The sequence below is a fragment of the Lepidochelys kempii genome, chromosome 4 (genome assembly GCF_965140265.1).
Source record: "Lepidochelys kempii isolate rLepKem1 chromosome 4, rLepKem1.hap2, whole genome shotgun sequence".
Lineage (NCBI taxonomy): Eukaryota > Metazoa > Chordata > Testudines > Cheloniidae > Lepidochelys > Lepidochelys kempii.
Window position 1 is genome coordinate 87580685 of NC_133259.1, and position 19260 is coordinate 87599944.

General features: G+C 44.8%; 1 protein-coding gene and 1 long non-coding RNA gene across 2 annotated transcripts in view; one reads left to right on the forward strand and one right to left on the reverse strand.

The window, feature by feature from the left end:
• Positions 1-19260, reverse strand: part of TRMT9B (tRNA methyltransferase 9B (putative)) — a 39963-nt gene that overhangs the window by 11370 nt on the left and 9333 nt on the right. The gene's annotated exons all lie outside the window — the stretch shown is intronic.
• Positions 918-19260, forward strand: part of LOC140910608 (uncharacterized) — a 102738-nt gene continuing 84395 nt past the window's right edge. Inside the window, exon 1 of the long non-coding RNA XR_012158664.1 lies at positions 918-1198. This is a non-coding gene — a long non-coding RNA (uncharacterized lncRNA). The remainder of the gene's footprint in view (positions 1199-19260) is intronic.

Genomic DNA, 19260 nt, shown 5'->3' on the forward strand with positions numbered 1-19260 from the left:
GGACAGAGGCCATAACAGGGATCCGAAGCAGTGCCGCGTGAAACTGAAGGAGCTGAGGCAAGCCTACCAGAAAACCAGAGAGGCGAACAGCCGCTCTGGGTCAGAGCCCCAAACATGCCGCTTCTATGATGAGCTGCATGCCATTTTAGGGGGTTCAGCCACCACTACCCCAGCCGTGTTGTTTGACTCCTTCAATGGAGATGGAGGCAATACGGAAGCAGGTTTTGGGGACGAAGAAGATGAGGAGGAGGAGGAGGTTGTAGATAGCTCACAGCAAGCAAGCGGAGAAACCGGTTTTCCCGACAGCCAGGAACTGTTTCTCACCCTAGACCTGGAGCCAGTACCCCCCGAACCCACCCAAGGCTGCCTCCTGGACCCAGCAGACGGAGAAGGGACCTCTGGTGAGTGTACCTTTTAAAATACTATACATGGTTTAAAAGCAAGCATGTGAAAGGATTACTTTGCCCTGGCATTTGCGGTTATCCTAGATGTAGTCCTAAAGCCTTTGCAAAAGGTTTCTGGGGAGGGCAGCCTTATTGCGTCCTTCATGGTAGGACACTTTACCACTCCAGGCCAGTAACACGTACTCGGGAATCATTGTAGAACAAAGCATTGCAGTGTATGTTTGCTGGCATTCAAACAACATCCGTTCTTTATCTCTCTGTGTTATCCTCAGGAGAGTGAGATATAATTCATGGTCACCTGGTTGAAATAGAGTGCTTTTCTTCAGGGGACACTCAGAGGAGCCCATTCCTGCTGGGCTGTTTGCCTGTGGCTAAACAGAAATGTTCCCCGCTGTTAGCCACAGGGAGGGGGGAAGGTTGAGGGGGTAGTCACGCGGTAGGAGGAGGCAAAATGCGACCTTGTAACGAAAGCACATGTGCTATGTATTTAATGTTAACAGCAAGGTTTACCCTGAAAGAGTGTAGCCACTGTTTTATAAAATGTGTCTTTTTAAATACCGCTGTCCCTTTTTTTTTCTCCACCAGCTGCATGTGTTTCAATGATCACAGGATCTTCTCCTTCCCAGAGGCTAGTGAAGCTTAGAAAGAAAAAAAACGCACTCGCGATGAAATGTTCTCCGAGCTCATGCTGTCCTCCCACACTGACAGAGCACAGACGAATGCGTGGAGGCAAATAATGTCAGAGTACAGGAAAGCACAAAATGACCGGGAGGAGAGGTGGCGGGCTGAAGAGAGTAAGTGGCGGGCTGAAGACAGGGCTGAAGCTCAAATGTGGCGGCAGCGTGATGAGAGGAGGCAGGATTCAATGCTGAGGCTGCTGCAGGACCAAACCAGTATGCTCCAGTGTATGGTTGAGCTGCAGCAAAGGCAGCTGGAGCACTGCTGCCCCTCTGTAACCAACCGCCCTCCTCCCCAAGTTCCATAGCCTCCACACCCAGACGCCCAAGAATGCGGTGGGGGGGCCGCCGGCCAACGAGCCACTCCACCACAGAGGATTGCCCAAAAAAAAGAAGGCTGTCATTCAATAAATTTTAAAGTTGTAAACTTTTAAAGTGCTGTGCTTAAAGTGCTGTGTGGCATTTTCCTTCCCTCCTCCACCACCCCTCCTGGGCTACCTTGGTAGTCATCCCCCTATTTGTGTGATGAATGAATAAAGAATGCATGAATGTGAAGCAACAATGACTTTATTGCCTCTGCAAGTGGTGATTGAAGGGAGGAGGGGCGGGTGGTTAGCTTACAGGGAAGTAGAGTGAACCAAGGGGTGGGGGGTTTCATCAAGGAGAAACAAACAGAACTTTCACACCGTAGCCTGGCCAGTCATGAAACTGGTTTTCAAAGCTTCTCTGATGCGTACCGTGCCCTCCTGTGCTCTTCTAACCGCCCTGGTGTCTGGCTGCGCGTAACCAGCAGCCAGGCGATTTGCCTCAACCTCCCACCCCGCCATAAACGTCTCCCCCTTACTCTCACAGATATTGTGGAGCACACAGCAAGCAGTAATAACAGTGGGAATATTGGTTTCGCTGAGGTCTAAGCGAGTCAGTAAACTGCGCCAGCGCGCCTTTAAACGTCCAAATGCACATTCTACCACCATTCTGCACTTGCTCAGCCTGTAGTTGAACAGCTCCTGACTACTGTCCAGGCTGCCTGTGTACGGCTTCATGAGCCATGGCATTAAGGGGTAGGCTGGGTCCCCAAGGATACATATAGGCATTTCAACATCCCCAACAGTTATTTTCTGGTCTGGGAATAAAGTCCCTTCCTGCAGCTTTTGAAACAGACCAGAGTTCCTGAAGATGCGAGCATCATGCACCTTTCCCGGCCATCCCACGTTGATGTTGGTGAAACGTCCCTTGTGATCCACCAGAGCTTGCAGCACTATCGAAAAGTACCCCTTGCGGTTTATGTACTCGGCGGCTTGGTGCTCCGGTGCCAAGATAGGGATATGGGTTCCGTCTATAGCCCCACCACAGTTAGGGAATCCCATTGCAGCAAAGCCATCCACTATGACCTGCACATTTCCCAGGGTCACTACCCTTGATATCAGCAGATCTTTGATTGCGTGGGCTACTTGCATCACAGCAGCCCCCACAGTAGATTTGCCCACTCCAAATTGATTCCCAACTGACCGGTAGCTGTCTGGCGTTGCAAGCTTCCACAGGGCTATCGCCACTCGCTTCTCAACTGTGAGGGCTGCTCTCATCTTGGTATTCATGCGCCTCAGGGCAGGGGAAAGCAAGTCACAAAGTTCCATGAAAGTGCCCTTACGCATGCGAAAGTTTCGCAGCCACTGGGAATTATCCCAGACCTGCAACACTATGCGGTCCCACCAGTCTGTGCTTGTTTCCCGAGCCCAGAATCGGCGTTCCACAGCATGAACCTGCCCCATTAGCACCATGATGCATGCATTGGCAGGGCCCATGCTTTCAGAGAAATCTGTGTCCATGTCCTGATCACTCACGTGACCGCGCTGACGTCGCCTCCTCGCCCGGTATCGCTGTGCCAGGTTCTGGTGCTGCATATACTGCTGGATAATGCGTGTGGTGTTTAATGTGCTCCTAATTGCCAAAGTGAGCTGAGCAGCCTCCATGCTTGCCTTGGTATGGCGTCCGCACAGAAAAAAGGCGCGGAACGATTGTCTGCCATTGCTCTGACAGAGGGAGGGGCGACTGACGACACGGCTTACAGGGTTGGCTTCAGGGAGCAAAGTGGGTGTCTTTACATCAAGGAGTATTTCAGGCAGGACTTCACGGAGGGTTCCAATAAGAAATGGTGCACCTAAGTTATCGTTCTTATTGGAACAAGGAGGTTAGCCTGGCCTCTGATTGATACATGGCTAGATTTACCTCGCTGCACCTTCTCTGTGAGTGACTGCAGGGTGACCTAGAGGAATGAGTCCCCTAGACAGGGGAGGAGGCAAATGAGTACAAAACAAATCTGGTCTATTTCTTGTTTTGACCCACTCCATCTATCTTTTACATCTTTGGCTGGCAGCAGACGGTGCAGAAGGACTGCATGCCATCCACATCTCAGGGCTGCTCGGCAGAAGATGGTACAGTACGACTGCTAGCCATCCTCAACTCTTGCCTGCCTGGCAGAAGATGGTACAATACGACTACTAGCAATCCTCATCTCTTGCCTGCCTGGCAGAAGATGGTACAGTACGACTGCTAGCAGTCCGTATCGCCTGCCCGCTCACCATAAGACGGTTCAATAGGACTGACTGCAGGACTAAAGAGAATGACCTGGTCAAGTCACTCCAAATTTAGTCCCTGCGCCCATGTCTGCCCAGGCGCTCCCAGCCGACGTGGCCAGGAGCACCTCGGACACGACGAGGACGACTACCAGTCGTATTGCACCGTCTGCTGCCAGAAGGCAATGGGTTGCTGCTACTGTGCAGCAAAGCCGTACCGCGTCTGCCAGCACCCAGGAGACATAGGGTGACGGTTACCTGAGTGGGCTCCATGCTTGCCATGGTATGGCGTCTGCACAGGTAACTCAGGAAAAAAGGCGCGAAACGATTGTCTGCCCTTGCTTTCACGGAGGGAGAGAGGGAACGGGGGCCTGACGATATGTACCCAGAACCACCCGCGACAATGTTTTAGCCCCATTAGGCATTGGGATCTCAACCCAGAATTCCAATGGGCAGCAGAGACTGCGGGAACTGTGGGATAGCTACCCACAGTGCAACGCTCCGGAAGTCGACTCTAGCCTCGGTACTGTGGAAGCGCTCGCTCCGCCGAGTTAATGCACTTAGAGCATTTTCTGTGGGGACACACACACTCGAATATATAAAACCGATTTCTAAAAAAATGACTTCTATAAATTCGACCTTATTCCGTAGTGTAGACATACCCTCAGAGCAGCATGTCTGGCAGCCATGCCCCCAGGCTGGAGCCAGACACGCTGCAGCGCTGCTTGGCAGTAGAGCGCAACCCCGCTGCCCAGAGCGCTGCCCACGCGGCGGTGTAGCTGTGGGGGAGGGGCTGGGGGCTACCCTCCCCAGCTGGGAGCTCAAGGACTGGGCAGGACGGTCCTTTGTGGGCTGGATGTGGCCTGCGGGCCGTAGTTTGCCCAATTCTGCTCTACCACGTAAGCTAAAAGCCATATGGCTCTTCGCTAAGGTTATAAAGCAAACTCATTAATCTCTCTCTCTAAGTGGTCTCGGTGCCACTAGATGGGACAGAGCACCGCACTCAGGAGATGTGTGGGTTACACATGCAAAAAAGGGCAATCTCTAATGGTGTAGAGCTAGTTGGAAAAATTTCATCAAAACAAAGTTTCAACAAAAATTATGATTTTTTTCCATTTTCTACCGAGTTTAGTAAGGACCTCAGTATAATGACTCATCTGGAAGATGGCACCTTTAACAGCACAGTGCTCCTAAGGCCATGCTGGATGGGTACAGAGTCAGAGATAAGGACCTCCACTGAATCATCACCATTACTTTTTTACTTTTTCTTGAGGTTCTTCAATCCAAGTATCCACCAGGCCATCCTTCTTTATCTCCTGAGGCCTGATGAGATTACAGGCCAAGATGTTATGGTTGCAAGCATTTATATGGCATTCTTCATATTTACTCACATTACTGATGGCCTAGTCAGGAATTACTCCTCCACATCAGAAAAACAGGACTCATTAATCATGGAGTGTTTTTATCCAAGTTGCCAGCAGAAACTAAAGCCTGAAGATCTCCCCTGAAGAATCAAGTAATATATTGTATAGATGAAAATACCAAAGTGATTCATTTGGTTGCATTTGAAAATCTCAGAAGCCACACTTGACGTATAACACATTCCTCTGGATTTTCAGGTACTGTTTATTTCTGGAATCACCTTCTACCTATCCTCTTTAATGTTGCAATAACTTATTAAGAGGCAGGATTGAAACAGCAAAACAAAATGGTATGTGAAATAATGTAAATTATTTAAGGCCCCAATCCTGCAACACTTTACACGTGTTCTAAACTTTGAGTGTGTAAGTAGCCCCATTGGCTTCAATGGTATTTGTGTGCTTAAAATTAAGCACATACGTGTGTGTTTACAAGATTGGAGCCTAACTCTTCATCTATTTTATCTGTTTTTTTGGCCTCTGGTATGCAGGAGCTTAGGCTGGAGGATCATAGTATTTAATCACTATGACTCTCTCTTCAAACCATTTACATTTACAGTCTTCAGAACCCTCACTTTCCTCATTTCTTAAATAGTCCATAATTTTTTGTAACTAACTGTTAAAGAATTGTCCCAGGTTTAACTATCAGAGCATAAAACAACATTTTTACAACTTTTCAGCATCATTTTACAATACTTTAATTTGCTTTCAATTAACATGCATTTAGTGCCATTTTGAGGTGGTAACAAATCTGAGAAACAGTGACTTATGCAGAAGTGCATTGTAATGAAGCATAGACATAAAAGGATGTAGCACATATTAGGGTTTATTGACTGTATTTCTTCAGAGTGCCATTTCAAGTAACATTGTTGAGTACATTAGGCTGGGTTACTTTCAGTAATTCAAAATTAGTTATTCATATACTCTTTCTAAAACCCAAATATTTTCTCTCAATACTGTTAAATAAAACAGGTCAGTTATGTTTTATCTTCTTTTCAGTCTACTGCTTTCTCTTCCTTTACCTCAAAAGATCTATTTTATTTTACTTCCTCATTGCCTGAAGTCTTCCTTCTCCATTCGTAAGTCAAGCTCCAAAGGCTTTTAATCATTTTCCTTTGTCCTTCAGTGTACTCCTTGCCTTCAGTGTACTCCTTGCTCTCTGTTTTATATTTGAGGCTCAGTTACATTGTGTTCAGTGTATCTAACTGTCCTTATCTTCCTTCTTGAAGCCTTTTCTTCTATTCCTGAAGTTCTCAAACAAAAATGAAATGTTTTCAACTGTTCAAATTAAATTCAAACACCCTGAAGAACTGCCAGTTTATACCAACAATACAATTAATTAGCTCATTTGAAGGTTAAATCAGTTGTTTCACGTAATACCAAAGTCAACATGAGCTTAAGCTAGTGGGTGATAAAAACTATAGTTTTAATTAATAAGCACAAAATTTCACTTTAACTAAGATATCTCAATTTAATTCTCATGTAGGATGAGGTTTAGTTTTGTTTCTTACCCAGTGAATTACAAAACTAGTAGGTGAAAGTGAAGCTGCTCAAGAGCATAGGAGCTGGAAGAAGGGGTGTTCGGGGTGCTGCCACACCCCCTGGCTTGAAGTAGTTTCCATCATGTACAGCAGTGGTGGGCAACCTGCGGCCCACGGGCTGCACGCAGCCCATCAGGGTAATCGGCTAGCGGGCCATGAGCTGCAGGCGGCCATGCCTCCAGACGGTCAATGTAAACAAACTGTCTTGTGGCCCACCAACGGATTACCCTGACGGGCTGCGTACAGCCTGAGGGCCGCAGGTTGCCCACCACCGATCTACAGGGTTTACAGTTTGGTTCAATGGCTCTCAGCACTTCCACTATAAATATTGCTCCAGCACCCTGGCTCAAGAGAACATGTGGAAAAGTTTCTTGGGCTCCATTTTAGGCCTGATCCAAAGCCCATGTGGAGCCAATGGGAGGTTTTCCACTGATTTTGATGGGGTGTGGAACAGGTTCTGTTAAAGCAGCCACACCCAACCCCAAAACAGCATCACCAATAAGTGAAGCTGTTAGGTGTCATTTATCCTATCTATTTCCTTTTCAGCTCTCCTATTCGCTGTAACTGGTTTTGACTTTTCTCCTATACTGGACATCTACAGGTTTCCCTGTACCTGGTAGAAGTGAATTTATTAAAACTGCTGCATCCCATATTGCTAAGCTTTACATTTATCTTCGATTTGGGGTTCTGAAGCTGCTAGAGCACTTTATTTTTCAGTTATGACTAGTAGCTTACATCACATCCAGTGGAAAAGTGCTGTGTTAAGAATGAGATCACAGAGAGGTGATCACTACTTAGCTATTATGGCTATGGGCATGAAAGGAAATCTAAGATAGTGTGAATAGGTTCCCAGGGTCTTCATTTAATTTATGTATGCAGGGGAAATCTCACTTCCACTACATCAGATGGCAGGTTGAGAGATAAGAGTATCTCTCTGAGCCTTTTTCAGCTACCATTAACCACTGATAGGTAACTGGATAGATAGGTAGCTGAACGAAACTCAAACGCCTTTGCTCTCCTCCACATTCCATTTCTCTGCTTTCACTTTTTAATTACACATCCCCCATGTGCCTCTTTATTTTCAGAGTGGTAGCTGTGTTAGTCTGTGTCAGCAAAAACAACGAGGAGTCCTTGTGGCACCTTAGAGACTAACAAATTTATTTGGGCATATGCTTTCGTGGGCTAGAACCCACTTCATCAGATGCATCACGAAAGCTTATGCCTAAATAAATTTGTTAGTCTCTAAGGTGCCACAAGGACTCCTAGTTTTTTTTCTTTATTTTCTGTAATCCTTCCCTTGCATCACAAAGAGCAGCTACAACTCTTCTAGTTCTAGTTCTTCTATTTTTCCATTAACATTTTGAAACTTTTTCGATAACTAATTTGTCAAGAATTCAGCTCTAAAAAAACCCTTGCTGCTTGCAAGTGTACTATTGACAAAATGCAAATTCTAGTATTCTACAAAGAGAGAGAATTAGAATTTCCCCCTCACTCTAGAATCCCCATGTTAGAGAATTACGTATTTTATAAATACAGCCTACTAACATTTAGAATTATAAAAGAAAATCCACTTATTTAAATAACATGTCAGAGTGTTGTGACTTAAAGAATATAGAATCACAGAAATTAAAGATGAAAAAGACAGATTAGGGTATTTAAACTATCACTTGCCAAAGCAAGGTACCCTAGAATTTCAAGTACTTTTGACCAGCATAGTTTAAAATGTCTTCAGGGTTGGGCCTTCCACCACTTCCTTTTGGAGACTATTCCACAGTGTAATGGTTTTCATAATCAAGACATGTATATTCTGTCTGAAACATGATTTTGGAGCCAGTGTTGGAATGCCACAAGAAGTTCCAGCCCTCACGTGATTTCTAGTCCTGCCCAGGTAAAAATCCTTTTCCCTGGCTAACTTCCCACTTGCTCAACTTCCTAGGAACAGCAGCCAATGAGAGCTGCTGAAGGAGGCAGGCAGAGATTGTCCCCAGCCCTCAGGAGCCCAGAGGAGGTTTTAAGTAGAAGAAGGAGGAGAGTGAGCAGACAACACCATTCTCACAGGAGGAGAAGGGGAAAGAGGAAGCAAAAAGAGTCCAGAAGTTCGGAGTGGCTCTGTTCCCTCCTTCCTTCCTGTGAAAAAATATCTGCCCTCTGCTCATCCCTCCCCTCTCCATCCCTGCAACACCAAGTCTGGGAAGAGGAAGATGGGGCAAGGGAGTGAAGAACCTCTGGAGCTTCCACCCTGGAGGTAGCTACAGAGATGTCCTTTTCTGCCCCTCCCCTACCGGGGAGAGGAGAATGAAGAACCCCTGGAGAGGCAGGAGAATCAGAGGACAGGGAGCAGAAGTGGGGCTGGGGAACCAAAATTGATATGTGGCTGGGGAGTGCATAATTAATTGCTTGGATGGGACATGGGCAGATGTAGGGCTAGTTGGGGGACAGAACTGCTCAACCGTTAATGGTAGCCATCAAAAGGCCTACTAGAGACCAGCAAGGTAAGGCTGTCAAGGTCACCTATACACTGTGATCTCCTGGGCTCCACACAAACATAAAATACCTCGTCAAAATATACAGTTCAACCCCCTCCAAAATATCCTTGCAGTCCTCTCAACAACCAACCACAAAGCCCACAATTTCCTCTCCAGCTTCCTGGAGTCTCTCAGCTTCTTGAGGTAGGAGGAAGCACCACCTTGCCTTCTCACTCCCTTACTCTAGAGCACAATCTATTGTACTCCTTTTCATGATGACTACAAAAACCAAACATCCCTCACCACAACCATCAAAGAGAAGTTCATTCTTTGTGTTTATTATTCACAATGACTACTCCCATTATATTGGAAAAGAAAGAAAGATCAACAAAACCCGTAAGAGTATTATCACATACTAAATTGTTTCCTGGTATTAACCATTATTAGTAGTAAATTTATTATTAGTAGTAAATGAAACAATGAGGCAAAATCCTAATAATCCCACAGAGAATGGTTAAATCAATTGTAATCCAGGTTGTGAGCACTTGAGCAAAACTGAAGGCTGTGCATTTCTGGGAGATTACTGCTTGCATCAGGTGCATTAACCACCCATGAACTGTAATAACCCCCTGCAAAATTCATTGCCAGAAGCATCTTGGAAAGAAATGTTTAGACATATACATTTCCTCAGTACTACTTTACTGAAGCCTTGATCCTGCACTCCTTATTCAGACAAAATTCCCATTGATTTCAATAGGAATTTGCAACAATTTGAGCCTGGAGTTTTAAAGCTATTTCATGACTTGAATTATTCAAAGGATTCATATAACCTTGCAGTTACTATATTTTTGTTTATTAAAGAGAGAGAGGGAGAGAGAGAGAGAATCTCAACCTGTGCATGGAAGGATAAAAAGCATTATGAGTCTTCTTTGAAGCTGTTGGTCTAATTAAAAGTTTATTTCCTGCCAATGAATTGTAATAACTTGAATGAATACAGCATACAGCATCTCTTGTGTGATTCAAGTGATAATATCTGCTACTTCCTACCCACTATCATATTCACATTTTGTTAATTTTGTTCTTGCTTCTCATGCTTTGTTTTCCAGTCCAGTAAAAACTATTAAATATTAACTGCAGTACATGGAATTTTGTTGTACATTTAGGACTATGTTCAGACTTCTTGATCTTGTGTTTAGGTATCTCTAATTACTTTGCCTGGGCCCTGCATATCTAGAAAGTTACACTGTATGAGACGTGAACAGCTCAGCACTAATTCTGTCGGTGAACATGGGTATCAGCTACTTTTCACCTACTGTGACAATGGTACAAACATTTAAAACCACTTAGAAGACAGCTCTTATCCACAAAAGTTGTGCAGCCTTTTTTGAGCTGCCGCTTCTCTATATTATCCCATCTAAAGGCCTAGTCCAGCTCCCATTGAAGTCTTTCCATCGACTTCAATGAGAATTGTATAGGAGCCTAAAAAGCTGAGACTGGCAGCAATATGGAACAGCTGAGCATCCTGACATAAAGTCTTAAGAGGGTTCTTTCCTACTGATGTTCTGCACATCTGAAAAACTCTGTCGTAGGTTATTCACTGATGTACATCTTTGGGATGAGGCTAAAAACTCTTGGTTTCACTCCAGTTTTGTGTGGATTGTTGTGTGCCCTTGTGTTACGACTGCATATCTTAGGATTTGTGTTGTTTCCTCACTGAAAGTTAATATAAATTGTCTTGTTTTTTTATAATCTTGCTTCATTTATTCTTATATTAAGGCTCACAGAATCCTTCAATGTTATTATTATTTATATGATGGTAGTACCCACAATGTACTAGGTCCTGTACAAATTCATGGAAAGATGTAGTCCCATCTCTAGCTTCCATTAATGCTTACCATCCCCTGGAAATATGGGATGGACCCAACTACCTCACATATTCCCACAGGAGCTGTCTGTGTCCCAGGCCAGTTGTTCTCCCCAGGAATAGCTCTCTGGCTTCCCCGCCCTCTCTGTCCAGAGACTCTTTTTAACAACTTACTGTCCCCTTGATCTCTAAGTTCCCAACCTTGGCAAACCTTCTGTGCAACTTTGGGCTGAAACTTGGAAATAGTATCTTTACCGCTAATAGCTCAGCCATTGTCTTGTAACTGCTCCCCAAGAGTTTGTTGGGAGGCTGCTTACCTAGAGCTATTGTGTTGCTTTCGTGCTTGCTTTTTCAACACCCAACAGATCAACTCATTCATAGAGGAAACCCAATAACCTAGTATAGCTAAACAGTGACTATCTCACAGACCAGGTCTCATACAATATTGACACAATTATCACAGATCAGTATTCCTAGATTATTACATAGCAGTTCCATGTCCACCAGAGGGCCTTCCCCGAAGGCATAGAGCCAGCATAGCCATCTCTATACCACTTTCCCACACAACCTCTAGCGTAGTAGTGTGCCAAGGCATGGTTAATATCTTCACTCTAGAGTTAACATGGGTGATTGGCACATGAGTTTGAGCATCCACACTGCAAAGCTCAAGGGTATCCACTCAACTGAGTCCATGGTGGACTCTATTCATTTTGAGGCACTAGGACTTCTGGGGTCACATCCCATGGTTCTTAGTGCAGCTCTAAGGTGCACCACTCTATAAATTATTTCATAGTATATTATAAGAGAACTTGTCTGTCCTTCTTGGGCACTTGTGTGGAAGCTGTCTTAGCCCACCAATTAGTAAGTAAACCGCCTCCAGCTTGGCACATTAAAGATTTCTGTCTGCAGCCTCTGTTCCAACCAGTGTCAAGACATAGATCCTGTTTTGAGTGATGACCTGATCGAACAGTTGACATCAGTGCAACTCCTATTTCAGAAACAGAGTGGAGATACAGGGCATAAGACATGGTAGGGGACATTTTGGCAGGGCTTGTCACCCTGAGAAGACAGCAACATGCCTTCCTAAGGAGATCATGCAGGCTCCAGACATGGCGGAGTGGAGGCAGCTGATGTGTGTTTTAATAGCTGTGCATTCCCTATATGCTGACCGCTGGTTTAGAGGAGTGGTGGATCTACATCATCTACAGACGTGGATGACCAGCAGCAGGCCCAGAACTTCCACCTGAGGAATTTGCCTCAGCCCTTCAGAGCCAGAACATAGAAATGAGGGAAGTTATACCAGTCCAGAAGTGGATTGCTCACGTTAGTGGCTAATCAGTTTAGTGTTGGCAAGTCAATGATCAGTGCTGTCATCATGGATGTTTGCAAGATAATTATTGCTTTGGTGCACCCACAAGCTGCATTCCCTCTAAGGTGCGTGCCTGGGCAGCTGCTCAAGAGGGCAACAAGGGCCGTGCATCTAATTAGTGGAGCTGCGCAAGTGTGGCTCCACTAATTAGGTGACTGGACCCTGGAGAGGAGGATGCACATGTAAGCTGGTGGTGTGCGGGGAATAGGTGGTAGTGTGGGGGGCAGTGGGGTGAGGGCTGGGGGGGGAGTTTGGGGCTTGAAGGGCTGCAGTGGCTGGGGAGCTCAGCCGGCCCCCTCCCCTGGCCATGGCTAAGTCACCACAGCTGGGCAGATACAAGCCTCCTCTCTCCCAGCCCTATCTGGGCTAGGGCGGCCGGGGTGTGATGTGCCTCTTCTTTCCCAGCCCTGGCTGGGCTGCAGTGGCTGGGGAGAGAGGCGTCTGGGAGCCAATGGAGAACAAGGTAGAAAGCTCACAGTGGCTGGAAGTTGTATTTTGTACAAGCTGGTGTCTCTGTTGCTCAAACGTTTAGCCCCAAGTACAGTGATAGTAATCAAGTCTGAAGGTGACAAACACATGGATTATTGGGGCTAGATCTTCAAGGAAGAAGGGGTAGAGGATTTTAGCAGCTGAAGGTGGAAGAAGCTGGTGTTGCAGTTGCGTGGTTCTGTTGTTTTGGGTTTTTTGCCACAGACCACTTTAAGGTTAGGAGGGTCCCTCCCAGCCATTGATACTACCTGGTCGTTTAGGGGATGGCGGGTGTCTCCCAGACAAACTACATCTCCCAGTGCTAATGGGAGTACTTGATCTTCAGTGGTGTTCACCAGGGGCACAGCACAGCTTTCAAATGGTTCCAAGGGCTTCTAGCACTTTATTGTGCAGGAGTTAGGGCCAAACTCTTGTCCAGCCCTCTCCCCAAATCAATTCTAAAACTTAATGGAAATCACTTGTCTGGATTGTTTGCGGAGAGGTATTGGAAACCATTAAGGCCAGATCCTTGCTATCTGGTACAGTTCTGGCTCTTCAGAGTACTCCCTTTGACCCATAGGTAGCAAGCACTATGTTTGGTGCTAAGTGTTTTGTAGGATGAAGAGATTATTTGCAAGCTCTTTGAAGCAGGGATTTGTCTGCAAACTCGGAAGCCATGTGTTACTGTGCTCTGTTTACTTAAGGGACTTGTAAAAACTAAATGAGCCTACTCTGAGTTTTTGAGTTAGTGACACATACAATGTGAAACCAGGAGAATTTTAACTTTGCCTGTTTCTACAGGGCTGTGTTGCAATTGCACAGCCTGGATCCTAAGCACTCATTTAAAATGCCCATAACCAACCACTTGATGTCTTACTTCCCTTCTTATTTTCAATGTTTTCACTTGTTTGTTTGTGGTTTTGCTTGCTGTGTTGCTTTATTACTTATTTTTACTGTTTTATGTGTGAGCAACATTAATCAAATTAAGAGTTGACATCCTATAGAACTTGTATAAGTCTGAGTGAATGCCTTTTACTCTCCTTTCCAGTATCAGAAAATATTGTATTAATATTTGCGATGAGCTTATGACTATTTCCAGTTGACTCATAGATTTGTTTAGCATCTTAAAGCTGAGCTGTATGCAGATAATATACATGCAAGAGGGATAGTTTTGTGAACTGTAAAAGTCCGTAGCATGCTAGTGTTTTGGCAGATGCTTCATTTTTTGAGAGCAGCTTTCCCTGAAGATTTAATGGTCTATGGTGGGAGTAGGTTATTAAATTGGGCCTCTGGTGCATTTTTTTTTTAATGCTTTCACTTAACAACCATGACTTTGTTTTATTTATATAGCTATTTTCAGTAAGCCACATTTTGGTCTGTTTACTAGCTTGGGTTGTTAGAAAGGATGATAAAATACATGTACTCCAAGGGCAGTGTTAATTTTATTTTTATTTGATTTCCTATTAAGCAGTGCACCTTGTTAATTATCCCTTGTTTTAATATTCTTTCTTCCTCCATACCTAAGAACTTTTTAAAAATATATAGTATATCTAGGATTTTTTTGTAGTGGTGGTAATGTCTCAATTTCTTCTCCTGGAGGTTGTGGGAACTCCGCCCTCCCAGGGCCCACTGCAGTACGGGCCTCGTCCCCTGTCTCCAGGGATCTCTCTCTTTCCTGTTTTGGGGGTCTCCTCCTCGGGCCCCCTCTCCCCTTTGGGGAAGGGTTCCAGTCCACCCCCAGGACCACGGGGTAGGCCAACCCCCCTATTACCTCCACCTTCTTCCAGGCAAACCTCCCCTGCACCTCCAGGGGTACCTGGGCCTTATCCCCATGGATGCATTCCACGAGCATCCTTTCCCCAGGGATAAGCCAATGCGGCTTCACTAAGTGCCGCTGTATAAGGGAGCAAGCGGAGGCCATATCCACTAGACCCCTCTGGGGTCTTTTTCCAACCTGCACTGGGATGGTGGCCAGCCCACGGCTCTTTTTCTACCCCCTAATCTTAGTCCAACCACAAAATTCAGCTGCCCCACATTCCATCACCGGGCAGTCCCAGCTCTTATGTCCCAGCTGTCCACACCACCAGCATATGAGCTGCCCCGAGCGGTTGGGGGTCCCCTTGGGCTTCTCCCACTGCTTGTCTACCGGCTTCACCCCAGGGTGCTCACGGGTTTTCCTTCCCCGCCCTGTGACCCGCAGGGCCCGATGCTCCCTCAGCAGGAAGTCTTCCTCTGCATATTCTTCCGTTCTTTGCACGGCGGCTTCTGGGGTGGCCGGTTGATGTCACCTCACCCAAACCCGCAACCTATCGGGTAGACACTGTACAAACTGTTCAAGGATCACTTGATCCATTATCTGCAGCACGATGTGGGCATCGGGCCTCAACCACCTTGTTGCCCAGTCCGTTAACCTTTGGGCAAAGGCCTGGGGGCGCATGCCCCCGCCCACCGGGCTACCTGAAACTTTTGCCGATATTTCTCAGCAGAAAGTCTGAGGCCGTCCAGGATTGCTGCCTTCACTGCATCATAATCCCTAGCTTGGGCCCCCATCAGGGCCATGTACCCGGTGCTTAAAATTAATTGTTTTGCTGAATCAGGGCCATAATGCACTGTTTGCCTCTATGTCAGACCACTGATGAAGCTATTAACATAAATGCTCTAAAAATATGTGCTCTAAATAACATAGGACTGGAACAGACTTCAAGAGGTGTTCTAGTCCAAGCCCCTGCACTCAAGGCAGGACGAAGTATTATCTAGACCAGTGGTTCCCAAACTAGGGGCGCCGCTTGTTCAGGGAAAGCCCCTGGTGGGCCGGGCCAGTTTGTTTACCTGCCGTGTTCGCAGGTTCGGCCGATCATGGCTCCCACTGGCTGCAGGTTGCCGTTCTTAGCCAATGGGGGTTGTGGGAAGTGGCACGGGCCGAGGAACTTGCTGGTCGCCCTTCCTGCAGCCCCCATTGGCCTGGAGCGGCGAACCACGGCCAGTGGGAGCCACGATCGGCCGAACTTGCGAACACGGCAGGTAAACAAACTGGCCTGGCCTGCCAGGGGCTTTCCCTGAACAAGCGGTGCCCCTAGTTTGGGAACTACTGATCTAGACCATCCCTGACAGGTGTTTTTCTGACCTGCTCTTAAAAATCTCCAACTCCAGAGATTCCTCAACCTCCGTAGGCAATTTATTTTAGTGCATAACTACCCTGACAGTTAGGAAGCTTTTCCTAATGTCCAACCTAACCTGCCCTTGCTGCAATTTAAACCAACTGCTTCTTGTCCTATCCTAATTGATTAACAAGAACAATTTTTCTCCCTCCTCCTTGTATGCACTTGAAAACTGTTATCATGTCACCTCTCAGTCTTCTCTTCTCCAGACCTCACAAACCCAGTTTTTTCTATTATCCCTCACAGGCCATGTTGTCAAATGTTTAATTATTTTTGTTGCTCTTCTCTGGACTTTCTCCAATTTCTCCACATCTTTCCTGAAATGTGGCACCCATAACTGGACACAGTACTCCAGTCTGATGCCTAATCAGCGCAGAATAGAATGGAAGAATTACTTCTTGTGTCTTGCTTACAACACTCCTGATAATACCTCCCAGAATGATGTTTGCTTTTTTTGCAACAGTGTTACACCCTTGACTCATATTTAGCTTGTGATCCACTATGATCCCCAGATCCTACTCTACAGTACTCCTTCTTAGGCAGTCATTTCCCATTTTGTATGTGTGCAACTGATTGTTCCTTCCTAAGTGGAATACTTTGCATTTGTCCATATTGAATTTCATCCTATTTACGTCAGACCATTTCTCCAGTTTGTCCAGATCATTTTGAATTTTTATCCTATCCTCCAAAGCACTTGCCCAAATGAGCCCTTCTGCACCAGAAACCAAAGGCTATCAATAGTGTAACTTTATAACTAAGAAAAAACATAAAACATTCCTTAATCAATATGCATGTAGTTGTAATCAGGGATTATGTTAATTTTTGGTTTTATCATAGGAAAGAATAATATTTTACCTTGATTGCCATCTTATTGATGAAAAAACAGTATATCTCATTTGCAGTCACTTCAGCAATTTGTTAATTATTGAGTAAGCATCAAATGAGACAAAAACCTTGGTTTTTTTTAGATTTTTATGAATGAAATTCTATTACTATCAAATCAATTAAAGGCACTGTTCTAAATTCTATTTTATATCTATTTTCATGCTAATAAATGTAATAATTCTTCATCATTACATCTTAATTCTCAACCATTTTCTAAAATGAAGACATTTTAGAGTCTTTTAGATTGTCCTTGGAACGTTCAAAATATGTATAGAATGATTAGATGGATATTATGGATGTTTGCTATCAGTTTTTTCCTCTAACATATTTATTTTGTCTACTGGTCTTGAAAATATTATTTCCTCTCATAGCATATTCATCCCTTGCAGTCAACATGGCCAATATACAGTTTCAAATAAAGAATAATCAAGCAGAAGAATACATTTTGTGTACTAGACTGTTCTGAGCTCATTGCCACGTTCCTTCCAGATGATGATGTGGTATCTTCTCGCACTGAGGATACCTCTCCAGGGGAGGGAACTCCAGTTAGTAGGAAGAGACAGGTATTAGTAATGGACAATTCGATCATTAGAAACATAGATACCTGGGTTTGTGATGACAGGGAGAACCACATGGTGACTTGCCTGCCCTGTGCGAAGGTTGTGGCTCTCTTGGACATCTAGATAGACTTATGTGTAGTGCTGAGGAGGAGACGGTGGTTGTTGTACATGTAGGCACCAATAACATAGGGAAGGATAGGAGAGAGGTCCTGGAGGCCAAATCTAGGTTGCTAGGTAAGAGATTGAAGTCCAGGACCTCCATGGTAGCATTCTCTGAAATGCTTCCAGTTCCACGCACAGGGCCAGTTAGACAGGCAGAACTGCAGGGTCTCAATGCGTGGATGAGACGATGGTGTGGGAAGGAGGGGTTTAGATTTATTAGGAACTGGGGAAACTTTTGGGAAAGGGGGAGCCTATACAGGAAGGATGGGCTCCATCTAAACCAAAATGGAACCAGACTGCTGGCACTTATCTGGGGGGGGGCGGAGGGGGCTGTGATAGAGGTCTATAAAATCATGACTGGTATGGAGAAAGTAAACAAGGAAGTTCTCATAACACAAGAACTAGGGGTCACAAATGAAATTAATAGGCAGCAGGTTTAAAACAAACAACAGGAAATATTTTTTCACACAGTGCACAGTCAACCTGTGGAACTCCTTGCCAGAGGATGTTGTGAAGGCCAAGACTATAACAGGGTTCAAAAAAGAACTAGCTAAATTCATGGAGGATAAGTCCATCAATGGTTATTAGCCAAGATGGGCAGGGATAGTGTTCTACCCTCTGTTTGCCAGAAGCTGGGAATGGGTGACAGGGGGTGGATCACTTGATGATTACCTGTTCTGTTCATTTCCTTTGGGGCACCTGGCATTGGCCACTGTCAGAAGACAGAATACTGGGCTAAATGGAGCTTTGGTCTGACCCATTATGGCCGTTCTTATGTTCTTATTCAAGTCAGTATCACTTTTTCTTTTATTCTAGCAGTTCTTCTCAATAGCTGTCACCTTTTTAAAATCTCCATTCCTCACAAGTCATAAACTTTACACGTTCTCAAAAAGATAAAAGACTTCTTAGTCCTGCGCTTTGAAACCAGTACACAAGGACTCAAAAGGGCATTTACAGTATAGATAAAAACACTGAAACTTAGCAAGATTCAAAGAGTGATTGGATATTTTTATGAAAAACAAGAATATCAAAAGTTATAATAGCTAATTCATAGGGGAAAAACGTGACTGTAAGGGAGATAAAATCGCATGCTTCATGTTTTAAGCCAATAGGGTGGGTTTTTTTTATTTTTGCTTACTAGGATTAGGATGTGGACTTATACCACATCTGCCTCCATGGAGTTTCTTGCATCTTCCCCTGAACCATCTAGTGCTGGCCACTGTCAGAGACTAAATTCTGGACTAGATGGACCAGGGATCTGATCCACTCTGGTAATTCCTATTAAACTAGCAGAGTTACACCAGGGATAAATTTAGCCCAATTTTCACATATTTAAAGTAAAAAATAATTCTTATCTTCTTTGTTTTCTAACAGCGATAAATCTCTTTCCCAATATTGAAATGTACCCTCCGTATTTTTAAAATACTTAGCTGATTCTTACAGAGATGGATATTTTATTGCATTTTATCCACTTCATCGGACTTTTCCAAATGACTGTTGATAGAGGAAGGAATATGTGGGGAACAAGAAGCATTTTTTTAGGAAAGGCATAATTTCAATACATGATGTTATATCAATAGAAGGAGATTATAGCCACAATAATAACTCAAGAAATGTATGGTTCCCTGAATTCAAATCCAAGAATAAGCCATACTTCCATAGGGTACAAGTCACCACTGATTTTGGCCCACAGCTGCTGCTGTTCTTAAAAGACTG